This window comes from Manduca sexta, chromosome 8 (genome assembly GCF_014839805.1).
Source record: "Manduca sexta isolate Smith_Timp_Sample1 chromosome 8, JHU_Msex_v1.0, whole genome shotgun sequence".
Taxonomy (NCBI): domain Eukaryota; kingdom Metazoa; phylum Arthropoda; class Insecta; order Lepidoptera; family Sphingidae; genus Manduca; species Manduca sexta.
Window position 1 is genome coordinate 4,583,734 of NC_051122.1, and position 16,382 is coordinate 4,600,115.

Consider the following 16,382-nt stretch of genomic DNA (forward strand, 5'->3'; position numbering starts at 1 on the left):
ATTGTGAAGACTAGCACTATAATTTTACACAATATAAGGAGACATACTTAAGCTATTCACCATTATACACTATGCATTAGGTATAATAACTAATCTAAAAACACAAAACTAAGAATTTATTTGAATATGATTATTCTCTCACGAAAAGCATTCCATGCATAATTTAACATTTTGCAATATCATATAATGGCACATTTGCTACTAAAAATGCTACAAAATACAAAAAATGTTGGATACATTATAATGAAAATATAATATTAAATTAAAGGTAAAATTACTAATTCTGCACAATGTAAATCAATAAAAATATGAACAATTTGGAAAACATACACATAATACTACTTTTTGTAGAAATGTAATTTACTTGACAATTACCTGGTAGGCTCATTTTAGGTTGTACAAGCATAATTATGTATATAAGATTTTAACAACTATTTGCTTAGCAGTCACCATAATGAAGATTATTTTAAAAACTACTATGATTTTATACAATAAACAGAAAGCATAATAGCTAATTTAAAACCACAAAAATGTGGGTAATACACTTTAAAAAACATCAATTTCATTTGCAAAAATCGTAATAATTGTGGACAAAATACTATGAAGAACTTTAATTAAGTGAGATTAGGAACTACGCCTTCTTTGTGATCTATAACTCAATCCTTTTGTAACTTTCTCACGGATTAGAGTTTCCATTTCTATATCTTTAGGCCTTGAATCAATATTATTCATTCTATTATTAAAATTAATACACCACTGCTTAACTTGCATTCTAACTATGTAGGACCAAAAAGCTTTAATAACAGCTGTTTTGTGAATCTTACAGTTGAACCAAGTAGTGTCAATATATTTTATTAAATTACTTATTAATTCAGAATAAATATAAACACTGCAAAGAAAGGCATCATCTTCTCAATAATGTAAATACTCTGCCAGACCATTTGACTAAAATTATTAGAAGGATAAGATAACCTATCTACATTAGACTCTCTCTGAGATAATAGTGCTTTTGTACAATTATCACAATCTTTGCAGGTCAAATTGGACATCAAAAAACGACAAATTGCACCAGCAATATATGGTACAGACTACAGACATATGTTGGAATATATTCTCGTTAGGTATAGAAATTTCTATAAAGTTAGTTTCATTACATTGAAGACTATCAGTGTATGAACCATATTTTTGGTGGCTGACTAAATGTTTAATGTTCCCAACATTTTGTCATCATCATCAGAACAATTAGTGTATAAAGATTTACCGGTAGTAATGTTGTTAATCAACAAGGTTTTAGAAGCCGATACAAAGTGAGTACAATTAGGATTTGTACTAAAATTACCATGTGCCCTTATTTGACCAAAAAAGTTTTCTATCGGATCTTGATTAAGACGTCTAAGACTTAAAAATTTAACACCATCAATTCTCAGCAGATCTGACCACAAATGTTTTATTGTTTTTATATTATGTTCAAAATGCTTCAGTGATAAGGGTTTCCTTTCCCTTTCATTGGAAGCGTCAAAGCGCATTGAAGCTAGCTTTTTCACAGCATCATTCCAGAACGCAATGTGCTCCGAATTATATGAAAGAGCATGTTTTAACTTATTCCCATAATGACCAAGACCATTTAAACTATCAAAGAAATTATTTATAAAAGAAGAATTTCTGCTGTGAACAAACCATTTCCAATGTCTTTATTTAAACTTATGTAATCATGATCCTTGAGAGATAGCAGAGACTTCATCTGGATTTCTAGTGATGTAGCCACTTGCCGTGCTAAAAACTTGGGCTGCAAATTTGACCTGAAATGTTAATAATATAAATAATATATTTGTAAATTAATAAATGAACGATTTTAATCATGGTATGTTTATTTAATCTGTTATGAGCTTAAAGATATTTAATTAAATGGCCCAAAGAAATTTATATTCTGGCCAATACTTTCACAAGAATACGGCAATTTAACATATTATATTAAGGTTTTTATGACAATTGTACATTATGCCAATTTCAAGTTGGGGAAAGTGGTTAATTTAATCACAGAATACGATTTATTGGAAACATGAAAGGAAAAGGATCAGTAATGATGATATGATTTTATTTCCTGATGATAGTACGGTAATATTCTCTGAGAAAACTCAGTCATTACTAGAGGCTAGAGTAAATAAGGCATTAGAGGACATTGTAAATTGGCTTACAGAAAACCATTTATAAATTACTTTAAAAGAAAACATCTTATTTTTTTCAAGAATAGGTCAGCAACTAAATTGCTTTCTATAAATTATCACTTACAGGCAGAAGCCATACGATTTTTAGGGCTCCAGGTGTACTGCAACTTAAAACTGGAAGGAACTTAAGGAAAAATTCTTACATTAACTAGTTTATTTATATACGAAATTTCAATATTTGTAAAAAGAAACCTACATATATTATGTACACTAAATATTATAGCAAACGAAATAAAAATGCCACCTAACAATACAGCTCTATTAGATAAGAGCGTTATCTGCATGGGTCCAAGAATATAGTATAATAAATTACAAGTTGTATTGTAAACATAGAAAACATAGATATATTTAAACTTAAATTAAAAACCTTTTAATTGATAAGACATATTATTATATAAGAGAATATTTACAGGAATAATTTTGTGTATTATATTCCAAAAAAGTAATATGAAGAATTATAGGTCTATAATGTTTTTTTATTATAGCAAAAATTCGTAATTTTCAAAAGTTATTGGGAAAGTAATTTACAGACTAACTGCTCATTACTCATATTTCGAAAAACATAAATTATTCTGTGCTGATCTAAAAGGTTTTCATAAGCACAGTTCTATTCATATGGCATTATTTGACCTGTCATCAACTGTTATGGCAGCTGTCGATAAAATAAATCCAGTCCAGGAGGTTTTTTTTATAATATTAATTTGTAGGTGATAAACTCCTATGCCTACAGTTGATGCATTATTCTTTGAAGCAGCACAATAATTATGATGCCAGTTAGGCCAATTAGAGTTTGCATAAGGGTCATTTTTAATAATGTCAATATTGAAAAGTATATTAGGAGCAATTATCAAAGTACAATAATCATGCTTAAATAAGGGAGAATTTCAATCTTTTATTAATCAGTCAAGACTTGTAAACAAAACTATGATAGAACAATGTATATTTATTTACCTTCATTTTGTCATATGAAGTTGGATTTATGTGCTTCTCAGTAAGTTTGGTGCTTCTTGCTCTGCCACCAAAACCATCCACTTTATAAAGTCTCTCAATATACTCCCACTTTGCCCTTTGGTTGCCAATGAGTAGGATTTTTGTCTGAAAATTATTGCGAAAACATTTCAATAAATGAGGTACATCATAGATATGGTACAATTGGTTTGGGCCGATTTATAACAGATGTCATTGGTATATTTGTTACTACGTAGGAGTTCAGCATTAGAATCTGATATTAATGACTTAATAGCAGCAATGCTATTCAGTAATGCTACTAGTGGGGTTCAATTTCTAATATCAAATCTCGGTTTGTGACTTTATATTCATCTGTATTTCCTAAGTTTACTAAAGGAATCGCATTAGGTGTTAATCTTAGATTCTGTTTTATATGTTCGGGAATAATATGTTTAGGACAAAACGAATGTTTTCGCGTTTAGTAGGAGGATAATTTTGTAGAAATGGACATAACCTTAACCACTCTTCCCACCTTTTTTTATTTGTGAACGGCACACTATAATATTTAATACCTCGGCCTCGAGTACTGCACCCGGGAACAGAGCACTTATAAACCATTATATTATCAAATAAACCAAACTATACGAAGAAAACAATTACACATTTAAACCGGTAAACACTAAATGATTGCTTTTATAATATATTGTTTACAAAAACATTCACACACAATAAAGCACTATAATTAGATAATAAATAGATGAAAACCGCCTTCAAATCAAAATAGCGAATTGCAACGGAAAATTCAATTTCAAAGCAGCGGTTAAAGGTTAACCACAATAAAAAATGGCGCTACGCGTCGTTTCAAAATCCGAGATTAGAGACTCTTATTTGCGATCGAATGACAGCTTATACTATAATACACACACTAATAAAGGACGTTGTGTAGAAGGAGACATTTAAGGAACGATTCATTAAATGTATGGAAAAATCGTGAAAAGTGAGATAGCTGCTCATCGCTATTGTGTTACTTTTTTTCGCCGAGTTAAACAGGTCTGCCGCTCACGACCCGCTTTCTTGACGTGTATATCGACACGTTCCGTTTTACCAATCATAATAACTTTAGAATCTTAATCTTTAAAATATTTATGTAAGTATAAAACTAAAACTTCTTATACTTAATTGACATATTTTCGGCAGGTTTGATAAAGAATATTAAACTGTTTAAATTCTTTTTATCGTGATCGCACCTATACGTCAATAGATGGCGGAAATACTAAATCATTGCTAAGTGATGACTACATAATAAATGTAGTTAACATCTACCTGAAATAAAATATATTTTGTAGCCATGGGCGCTGGAAGGAGGGTGCAAGTAGGTGCATGTGCACCCCCTTACCCACAAATAAATCACAAAAAAATATAAGTCACTGAATAAATCTGCAAAAATGGGAGCTATCGATCACAGAGGTTCTTTTATTGTAAAGTATTTTCAAAAACCCGCGAGATTTCAATTTAAAAAAAAAACTTAAACAATAATATTTAGTAGGTATAGTGCGTAGGTGCAGGTGTAACTCCCTAAAACTAATCTTAGCGGCGCCCATGTTTGTAGCATTGGCAATCTTAATGATGTGTACTGAAGATACACCAAAGCAAACTAAGAGGACCATTCATGCATGAAATATGGACCTAATCTCGTAGACGTAGACCGAAAAACCTAAAATAACACAGAAAAACGTAACGCAAAGCGAGGGAATGGGATGAATAGGCATATTCGTCTTATTCTCAACTCATATGGACAAGAATATCGTGAAAATATATTAATACAGGGTCATTTTGACATCGCGTCTCTAAATGAAATCTCATACATATCTACTTGGAAATAATACTTTACAATAAGTTACTTGAGTCGTAGATATAAAACAAAAAAGGGTAAGTTTCGTAAAAAATAAACAATAATAAAAAGTAATTTAAATTTTACGCGCCCTAGAGCCACTACTACTACTCTAAGATAATTCGTAGCAGCGGCAACATCATATTTTCAGTCGGAGATACACTCAAACACACGCCATATTCGCAATAAACTACAAAATGATCGAAAAATCAGACAACTAAAATCAGGATATTTCGTGAAAATATTGTAGTTATTAATGGATGATTTTTGGCATAATGTTAGCAAAGCAGAAGACGATTACCTACATACTTATGTGATTTCATTTAGTGACGCAATGTCAAAATGACCCTAGCAGCAGCAGTTATTTATTATTTTACAAAGTATGTACTTAATAATATTATGATTAATGATGGCGATTGTAGAGTAGATAAATCAGTGTTTGTGTTAGATTATATAGTTCTACTAGATTATAGTGTTAAAATATTTAACAGTAAAATCAGAACAAATTAATAAGGAAACAGAGTGTAGATTAGTCACCACTTTTGTTTTCGTTTAAAAAGTGTGGTTTAGAACAAAATCTTCACTTCCACTATTACCGTCTAGCAAAACTTGTAGCAGAAATCGATTGTCACATAGATGCTATATTTCTGGGGCCTTATTCTCTATCCCGCACGTTATTTTGACAGTGTGTAACAAGCACGTAACACAACGCATCATGTTCAGGACTATAGAAATTTGGCTTACAGAATACCATTCCACGCACATTTCTCGAAGATAACATGACACGGCCGCGTTACGCGTTTACACTATCATACAGAATAAGGGCCCAGTTATGAATACGTCAGGCGATTGTTTCTCTCATAGGCTTTAATAGATCTATTTAAACCACACAAAATAGTTTTCATGATTTTCATAAGTATGGCATACTTTACTTAGCAGTGTTTTAAATGAAATGCATGCTCGCTATCCGATCTAAAAGCTGTTAAAACCCAAGACAGTGGCCCACGTCAATGTGTCGCGTTCTGGGATCAGTCTTTGTATATCCTGTTCCAAGGTCGGCATAATTGTGTCGACTGCCGAAGGGTAATCATCTATCGTCAGTCGACATTCTATTACCACCACACCACTTACTATTAGGTGTAGAGGGGTCACTTTACTGTGCATGTATAAAACAAATCATTGATCTACTTAAATGTCCAAAAACATAAATAAAATGTTACGTTTAATATCCTTAAAAAAACATATTTACAATTACTGAATTATTATATTCTTATAGAGCTAACATACAGATCAAGTGACGTTCGAAAAAGTAATTTTACATTTCATAAAATTTTTGAAGTGAAATGGGCCACGAGGAATCTCTCCGTGTACCGCCGCGCCGCGCCGCGCTGTCCGGCTTTTATGTAAACTTATAACAGGTTAAAGGACGACTCACGCTAGACCGTGTCGGGTCCAAGCCGAGCGTCGTTCGTCATACGGTCACCGAGCCGGTTCCGTGCCCGTAATTTACAAAGACGGGCCTCGACCGAGCAATTACCGTTGCGCCGTGATGAAGTCTACTCCTCCGAGCAAAAATTGTGTGTTTATTGCGTTAAGACAGACATACGTTAGTATCTTCTTTTATAACATGTAAGGATCGTACCTGCAAGTGCTTTCGTTGTGCCTCTCTTTGCTTTTAAGTTGAAGTTTGAAATTAAAAACTACCTTATTTTTACGAAATTTCAAATTTAACTGAGGCTGCCTAAATGCCTTTGTGAAGTCGGCAGGTTTTCCTAATTCTGTTTATTCATTTTATTACTATTTATTTGCGAGCTATTGACAAGATCCTGACAAATCACTAATATAAAATAATTATAAATCCTTAAATATGACGTTTATCAGCAAAATTAAAAAATAAATCTGAGAAGCCGTAAATATAAGTACATTTAAATATATTTACCTGAAAGTCAAATCGGATTACCTACCATCATTTATATACTTATCTGATACTAGTGAGAGGGATTACCGTGAGCCAATTAATATTAAACACGCCACAACTGATGTGACCGATAACTGATAAAAATAAAGAATAAGATCAATATACCGTTTCTTAATCCAATAAATACATTCAATAATGTAGAGTAAGGTTTTATTTACAGGGTCTATACTTATTAATTTCGGCGAAGCAGACATTATTGTCCAATGACTTTAATCGGAAATATGAATATTAAACATAGTATTATTATGCCCAATTATTAGATTCATTAGATTATTAAATATTGCTTGCATATCATATTAATCAGGCGTTGTTTGTCACATACTAAAAATAGATTATTTTCTCATATCATAATATATAAAAAGCATGACGAAAAACTGTATTTGCATGATGAGTATCCGGCATTATGGGATCTTCGTGAGAATGGCTAGATCGGCCTTAGTAGTCGAAACATTTGAGTCGGAGTCACCTGTAAGGGGCGTGAAGTATAACGTAACGCAATTTATGAAGATTTTTGACCCGCCACCCCCAAGTAACGCGCCGTAACGTTTTCCAGTAATCCCCCGCCCCCTCTCAAATATTAATTTTGTAACGCTAAATTTACAATATTTACAATTATTTTACGCAAAATACCGGAAAGTCGCTAAAATACCGTTATTGTTTTAAAATAAAAAACAATGTTACATAAAGCTTTGTACGAAAACACCCTCCCGCCCCTGTAACGCATCGTAACGTTTTACAAGACACCCCCTCCAACCCAAATTGCGGTACGTAATACTTGAACGGCCCCTTAACTGACCTCGTATTTATTTCAGTTTTTTTTAATGTTCACAAATTGACCCTGTCCTCATAGTACGTGGAGTGAGTCCAGATGGAGTATTGACTGATGACACATGTCTCATTAGCCAGTATATTATGCCTGCCTATTTGAAACCGGATATACAATGTTCGATCCTAGAACGCAACGTAGTTATGTGAGTTGTATGGCCGACGCACCTCGTGTACAGTGGATTAGCTGAGATGTATAGAGTGCAAATTACGCCCTCCTCCTGCTTGATATCATTTAGTTATTGTCGAGCTGTTACGCCTCACCAGTCGAGAGAATTATGCCAGCCTGTTTGAGCCGGATATACGCAAGCTAATCTCGGAACGAAACACACTTATGAGGGTAATTTGTTCATGTATTTATCTAGCTTAACTAGCATTTTAATTAGGCACCGACTCCAAAATTGGTATCCAGTATATACTTGTCATTTTGATTTAAGCATCTTAATTAGTAAAGTAAATTTAAATTCAGTTAGTAGTTCTCGCAGTTGAAAGAAAAACGTAAAAATAATTAATAATCATGGATATTTCGGCCTTTAAAATTTAATATGACGAAATTTTAAAGGCATAAATATCCATGATTATTAATTATTTTTACGTTTTTCTTTCAACTGCGAGAACTAATCACTAACTAGACGTGAATTTAAATTCTTTACTTGCCAATACTTGTTTAGTTACCCAGATTAAAGCCGAAACAAAATGTATGAAAATGGACCTTGAGCTACCACCTTAATTGACTGAATTAAAATTCGTAAAGATAATATGAGAGTTCACAAGACCTAGGTATTCGTTATTATGTTTTATCTTGATTCAATCTATATTTTCTGTGCTACCTCTACCTCGGATTATCTACGTTTACGTTTACTGTATTTTACTGTTCGAGTTGATTAAACTGTTTCTTCAACTTACAGACCAATCTTCCTGTGAACACCTGCAGGAAGATATAGATAGCATAGTTGAATGGAGTCTTAAAAACAAACTGCATTTCAATGTGCCTAAGTGCTCGGTGATGAGCTTCACACGCACCTTTGCACCACGAGTACCGGATTGGCGCGGAACCCATCCGGAGAGTGTCGCAGGTGCGACTTGGGACTGCATCTTACGCCTGAATTGACGTGTCGTGATCATATCACGAAAATTTGCAAAAAGGCGTACAGAAATCTCGGCTTTGTGTTATGGCAGACGCGACACTTCACTAATATCACCACCATTAGAGTACTTTACGACGCGCTGGTTCGTAGTCATTTAGAGTACAGCGCGATCGTTTGGGCCCCACAAGACGACAAGTACACGACCATGTTGGAACGCGTGCAGAACAAGTTCGCGAGACATCTGTACATGAAACTGTATGGGGTATATCCGCTATATCCGTTGATGTACCCCTCATTGTTCGTATTGGGCATGGTCGGGTACAACGAGCTGAGGGTGCGGCGCGAGTTCGTCCTCGTGTCGTACCTAGTGAAGCTGTTGCGTGGTGTCGAGCACAACCCGGGAGTTCTGCGATGCCTGTGCCTGAGCGTTCCGGACCGGTACGTGTGGAGACGGCGCCGCCCGCCGCTGCTGGCGGTGCCGGCGGCTAGGACTAATCTATTGGTAAAAGCGGCTTTCAACCGAGCGATTAGGACCATTAATGAGGTACATGCCAAAACCGATATTTTGGCATGTAAGTGGAGTAAATTGGCAAAGATTTTGTTATTTATTCTCTGTTACACCTAATAATTAGTATTTAATAATTTTGTTTTATTTTGTTCAATATTTTAATAATGTTTATGGTTGTTTTGTTTTTTGTTTTATACTTAATTGTTTTATTTTTATTTTAAATTAATGATAGTTACCCCACATTGTCGCATTGGAATAGTTCTGTAATGATTGTGTGTGAGAAAAATAAAAATAAATAAATAAATAAAATTACATTGGTTGAATTACACTTGGAAAAGACATGAGAGTTCACAAGACCCAGATATACGTTGTTACGTTTTATTGTGGTTCCATGTATATTTTCTACGCTATGCTACCTCCTGCTACATCTGCTTTGGATTACCTACGTACATTTGTTTAATTTACTTTACAGTTCGAGTGACTTAATTAATTGAATTACAATTCAAAAAGACACGTCAGTTCACTATACCCAGTTATTCATTATTAGGTTTTATCGTGACTCAATCTATATTTTCTGTGCACCTCTACCTCGGATTCCCTACGAATAGTATTCTACTGAGCCAGACAGTGTAAGTGGAACAGTTCCTTTAGACGTAATTATATTTTGACTGAACGATTATTACCTTCAGATGTGCCGTGATTACAGACATTAAAAATTATCAGCCCTCTTAGAATCTCCTAAAAACGCAACTCGTAAGTCGATTAATTTTGATGTTTGTGGTTAATCGAGAGAATGACACGGGGTTGTGTCTGTTTTTTGCAACATTCTAAGCACATTAGGACTTCTTTATCCAACTGAAGCTGCCTCCCCAGCAAATTTGACCGGATATTAGTTCAGTCGAGGCAATATGAACTCTTTCATATTACCCCAAGATTCAAAATGAACGCAGATTAGCTTAGATCTATGCGAAATTTGTGCGAATTCAAAGAAAAGATTTGATAGACTTGGCACTAAGTCCGGGGATTATTGTTATGTATATTATTGTATGAGTACTCAGAAAAATGATGTCCCCAGTTGTAATATTAACAAAGGTGGCAACCTTATGTTGGAGGTGGGATATATTTTAAATCCGTCAGGACAACGACCACAGTACACAAGGTGTTAAAACCAGCTACAGTGGGTCAAGTACATAAATGTTTCGCGTTCTGGGATCAGCCCTTGTATATCCAATTCCAACAGGCCGACATAATTGTGTCGACTGCCGAGGGGTAATGGTCTCTCATCACTTAACATTCTACTGGACCCCACTGCGTGCAGTGTGGTGACTTTGCCGCGCGCATATAAAAAAACATAAATCTAATAACTGAACCGTGATTTGTTAGGTAGGCACCAGGTCCTAGGCGTACTTTTATAGAATTCTAATAGGTGCGAGACGCAGTTTAACAGGATCGGATGAATTCTGTAGTCTGTACCAGGAGCATGTTTGAATTAGAAAAGAAATAATTATTACCAGTATAATTATTTTGTCTTTATCTCCATAGACACCAATGCTGTGATTTGTTCCATCAAATTTCTCATCTCTATTTAAATGTCCCACTCAAAAAATTGCCTTGTCTACGCAACTTTTGAGAAGCAGCATCTTTGGAGTAATTATGAAAATCAGTACTTTTAGCAGCAGTATATTCCTCTACTGTTGATTGAGTACTCTACGAAGAAAATTGTACTATCCATGATCTTCATTAATATTTTTAGTTAAGAAGTTGATAATAAAGTTCAACGTTACAGGAAATCGGCGAAGAATAATATGTAAAAAAATCGTAATAAAATAAAAAATAATGCTGATTTCTGTGAAATGTATGAAGATAATTTTATAGACCTTTAATTGTTAGTTTAGGCAATGAATATCGATCAATATCGATTTATATCGTATCCGATGATATAGATCGCTGAGAGTTTGATCGACAAACAATGCAATACGATTGAATAATATGGAAAGTTCCTGCTAAACGCCCCAAAAAATTTTGATTATGATCCGAACAGTGTTGATTTTATCACACCACGCTGATAAAAAGTTAATTTACTAAATGAAAAAGATATTTATTGTTTATTTTTGGAAGCTATTTCTGGAAATGATGAATGCCTTTTGTTTTTGACGTCATTGGAATGATTGCATGCCTATTAACGAATATTTAGATATCTAAATATTGTGAAATTTGCATGTAATCATTCCATTTTTTATGAATACATACATACATCATTCAACTATCGACACATTTAGATGTATTTTAAGTTTGCTCTGAAATTTATTAAGCATTTTCTATATTTTTCTCCGTACATAAGAAATTATATTACCTTTTAATAGCGCTACGATGATTTTCATAAACATCTAGTTAATATTCCTGCTTGGGCTGATTTCTCTGCCCAAGTAGGAATGTACGGGCAATATTAAACCACTACTCATAAGAGCTCCATACCTGGCCCAGGAACAGGGACGCAGCCATCAATATATCTTACCAGCTTTTACTATTACATCTTTCACGATTATACTGCTACCTTTTTATTTAATTAGTCGCCAGTGCGTCTAATTAGAAAAAGTAACTCAGAAATATAAACATGTTGACTAATATAATTATTATAATCTATCTATAATTGTTAGATACCAGACCAACCTTCGCGCCTTTATCCCGCAAATCTAAAGGCTGATAGCCATCGATTTATTTTATATAAGTAAGTATTTAAATTGATATAAATTGTTACCAATGGCCACACTTACGCTCTGTTAATTAACAATCTCGGAAAGAAACAATTGCCATTAGTAATTTTTTCGGCAGCGAATTCTGTTTGATTTAAGTTAGTGAAAAATATATAGACTTACCCCATTATTCATAGACGTTTTTTATCTAACGACCGAGTAAGGCTGTGATAACAAGTCTGTTTCTCAGTGCTGACAGCATGGCAGTCTTCGCAGTGCGTAGACGTAGGGTCGTTGTGATTGGCTAATATTGAAATACAACAATAATAACCAATCACAACGGCCCTATGTCTATTTCTCAGTGCCGTTGGGCACTGAGAAACAGGCTTGTTATCACAGCTTTTACTCCGTCCTTAGATAAAAAACGTTTATGAATAAGGGGGTTAGAATGCATTGCGGATATTTATGCATGTTTTTTTTCGTTATTACAACCTGCATACTTCACGTTTTAATTCACAGTGCGATGTTGACCGATTCTTATAAGTAATTTTACCCACCACTGTAGATTTCATATAGAATCAATCATAGCAAAGTTTGTTTGGCATACTTACAGATTACTTTTTTTGTTTTTGTTACCATTAACACGTCGTATATAGGAATCAGCAGGGTATGCTACTACGCAGTACCTTATTCAAATAAATTCCGCATAGGCATCTAATAGTTATATGTCGTTGTACGGACTCGGGAAAGTAATTCCGTAAAAAAGTGTAGTTTTGACAGAATATTTCATAGTATTAACTGCAATGGGATTTAGATACATTTACACGATTTTTTTTTGTGTACTATGAAATTGTATGCACCTAATTGCCCATTGGAAAACAATGCGCAGCTAGGCGGGCGACGGCGCCAGTGTCACAGCTTTTAATTTTATTACTAAATTCGACAAAGATTCAGGTGGGTTTTCTGATATGTGATCGCCACTGTTCATAAACACCCACAATCTCTAAAGAATCCTGGACGCGATGTTAGCCTTTACGGAAACGCATGATTTAGGGATGATTTTCATGGTTTCCAAATAGCTGACCTTGCTAGGATGCCCTTCTTCTTCGGTAAAATTATGAAAATTAATATAAGTAACATTTAAATACATATTATTCATGTACTTGCGTCGAGTATTGGAAGTTTTCGGTTACATGACTAGAACGAACAGTAATAACCCCAAGAAATTATGGTGAATGGCAAAGTCAAGGGTAAACGTCCGAAAGGTAGTTCTTTCAGAGTCTATCTATTGAATTAATGATTGATTTGATTTGATAGTCGGACCAAATCCGCTCCACGTGTCAGTAGCTCCACGCATATGACGCACGCAATATGAAGTTGGGTGTCAAACTTCATGTTGCAGTCCATGATACCAAAGATAGGAACAGTTGGCGCAACGTAATCAAGACAAAAATTATGCTATGTAAAGGGGATGTTCGATCCTCGGCAACGAAGAAAACAATGCGAGAAGGAATTTGGTAATATGGTATTTTTTCTTAAAAAAGATAATCAATTATGCACCTTACCCAGGGCAACACCGAAAGAGTACAACAATACCTCTAAGCCAGTCTTTATTATATAACCTAGGTTTCTAAAAACTTTCGATAAAGTGGTAAGTAGGTAAACACTATGTACCTAGTTAATGTATAATTCTTCAAAATGAGCCTCATATCACGTATTCTTTGAATGATTTATCGTGATAAAGATCAGGATTTATTGATGTTATCTTATTATTTTTATCGTTAATAATAAAATATTTGCGTCACTACGGTAGTCATATTTTTTAACAAGGCGTGACTGTTCTATAAATTTAGCTATTCCGCAAAATACCTTGTGTTTCAATTTGAACGTCTTTAAATTCTTCTCATGAAATGACTTGGTTTTTATATGTTTAAAAGGTTAAATTTAATTTTCTACTGGAGAGAATAAATAACAGTTTTCTGTTGACCCGTAAAAATTAAACGGGTGTTTAAGATCTCACTGCTGTGTTGAAGAAAAATTCACTTCATTTCGATTGATCACATATTAACATCATTTACAGCCTTTGAATTCCACTGCTGAAAATGTCACCTCTAATAATCTTTCAGAAACCTGTTAGAAACAGCTAGCATATAATAAATTCCTACAACCTTTACTACTAATAAAAATAGCAGATGGAATATGGAACCTCCCCCCTTTCCAATGAAAACTGACTGGATAAAATAGGTCCGATGCAAAAAAAAAATGGCTCGTCCTTACATAACGGCGGAAGCCTAATAAAACATTGAATCCTGAATTCATTTTTATACTTGCATGGAAAAGTGACCCCACAGCACCTGATGGTAAGTGGAGTGGGGTCCAATAGAATGTCATTGACGAGAGATGATTACCCCTCGGCAGTCGGCACAATTATGCCGGCCTGTTGGAACCGAATATACACAGATTGATGCCAAAACGCGGCACATTTACGTGGGTCACTATTGTGAGTTTTAACATCTTGTGTACGGTGATCGTTATCCGGGCGGATATATCGTAGCAGCTAAAATGACACGTCAAAATCAAAACCTAATAAGATGTCGTGTCTTATTTGGTTTTGACTTTTCAAATGATGACATGACAAATGACACAGATGACGTGTCAAAAACCTTCGAGTCTCAATGTCAGTTGTGATTTATCGAATATATCGCTGATTTTAAAGATATTATGGAATAGAGTATTAGCCCTCTTCGCAATTATGGACACCGGCATAATAAAAAATCAAAGGACATGACAAAATAAACGTTACTTTAAAAGATATTATCATTCAAGCCTTTATAATGAAATTAACTAATAGATATTCATCTTTTTAATACAATCTATTGCTTCCGTGATCTATGTCCGATAGATCTTAATCTTTAGAGACTATTTCCACTTTTCCACGCAATATTGTGATTTTCTTTTGCACCAATTTAATTGTGGTGTTCCTATATTGTTACTTTTTCTTATCTTAATATTGCTCAACTTGTAACGAGTTAATCAAGCTTTAACAACAATATTGCATAGCCAACAATTTAATCCCACTAAACATAATTCTTATTCATAAGAAACAACTTGAAATTCGTAGCCATCCCCTTCAGGCACTTTTTAACGCATTAAGTAAGGCGCAATTCGCCACAGACTTTATTACTTTTTTTTTATTGTTTTGAATAGCGAGACGAGCTTGCCGTTCGCCTGATGGTAAGCGATACGACCGCCCACAAACAGTAGAAACACTATCCAATACCTTGAATTACACAGTATTGTTTTAGAGCAATACTGTGTAATGCAGAAACTAGATCGGTATTTTACACACCTTTAGTACCGTGTACCTGCCAAAGCCACTGTAGCCCAAACTTCATAATGGCCCATCGTTGTTACCTGTTTTGGGAGCATGCGCTGACAAACTTTCAGCTTTTATAAAATAACGAAGGTCTGGGGTTCACGGGCTCTTAGACTATTTGGTATTGTGTTAAATGTATTAATCTTGCTTTTGTCTCTCTATTTAACAATGGATACAATAAAGAGTATTTGTATTGTATTGTATTCCACTGCGCTCGCCATCCTAAGACATGAGATGTTAAGTCTTATTATGTTCAGTAGTTACACTGGCTACAATGTCCTTCAAACCGGACCACAACAATGACACACTGCTGCTTGGCGGTAGAAATAGACATTGCGGTACCGACCCAGGTGGACTCTCACATATGAGACGTACCACCAGTAGTAAATTCAATGGAACTGCGTCATTTAAAGTAAATTAGGGCCAATAATCGGAAATAATCTATTGTAGCATTAACAGACAACAATAGCACGTAATTAAAAAGTCAACAATGGATTTAGACAGGTGTTTATCTACTAAGGATTATCTGGTGAAAATACTATTAAAACAAAAATAAGCTTAGCGGTAGAGAATAATTGTTGCACAGTCGAGGATCATCGTGCTACGTATTGAAAATAGTTTGTACTTTGTACTCATTTATATTAGTTTAATAAAGTTAAAGGTATTATATGTTTTCCAAATTTATTCTTCTTTTAGGATTACCCCACCGTGCCCTACTATCTACAGCGGTGATGAAACTCAAAACTTCTTTTTTCAAAACCAGCCCGATACAATTAGTACAGCCAAAGAGATTTTATTAGAAGTTTATACATATATATACTGTGAGATTTGGCACAATTGAAGTTCACAT

The 16,382-nt window shown here is 34.4% G+C and overlaps 1 long non-coding RNA gene across 2 annotated transcripts; it reads right to left on the reverse strand.

Annotated features, from left to right (window-relative positions):
* Positions 1 to 527: 527 nt before the first annotated feature.
* On the reverse strand, positions 528 to 3,999 carry LOC119188631. 2 transcript variants are annotated; one of them, XR_005111980.1, is made up of 3 exons: positions 3,746 to 3,999; positions 3,177 to 3,320; positions 528 to 1,799 (listed from the first exon to the last, which is right to left on the reverse strand). It is a non-coding gene; the product is annotated as an uncharacterized LOC119188631 (long non-coding RNA). The 2 variants fall into 2 exon arrangements; XR_005111979.1 differs by having other exon boundaries at positions 3,706 to 3,999.
* Between the last annotated feature and the right edge of the window lie 12,383 nt (positions 4,000 to 16,382).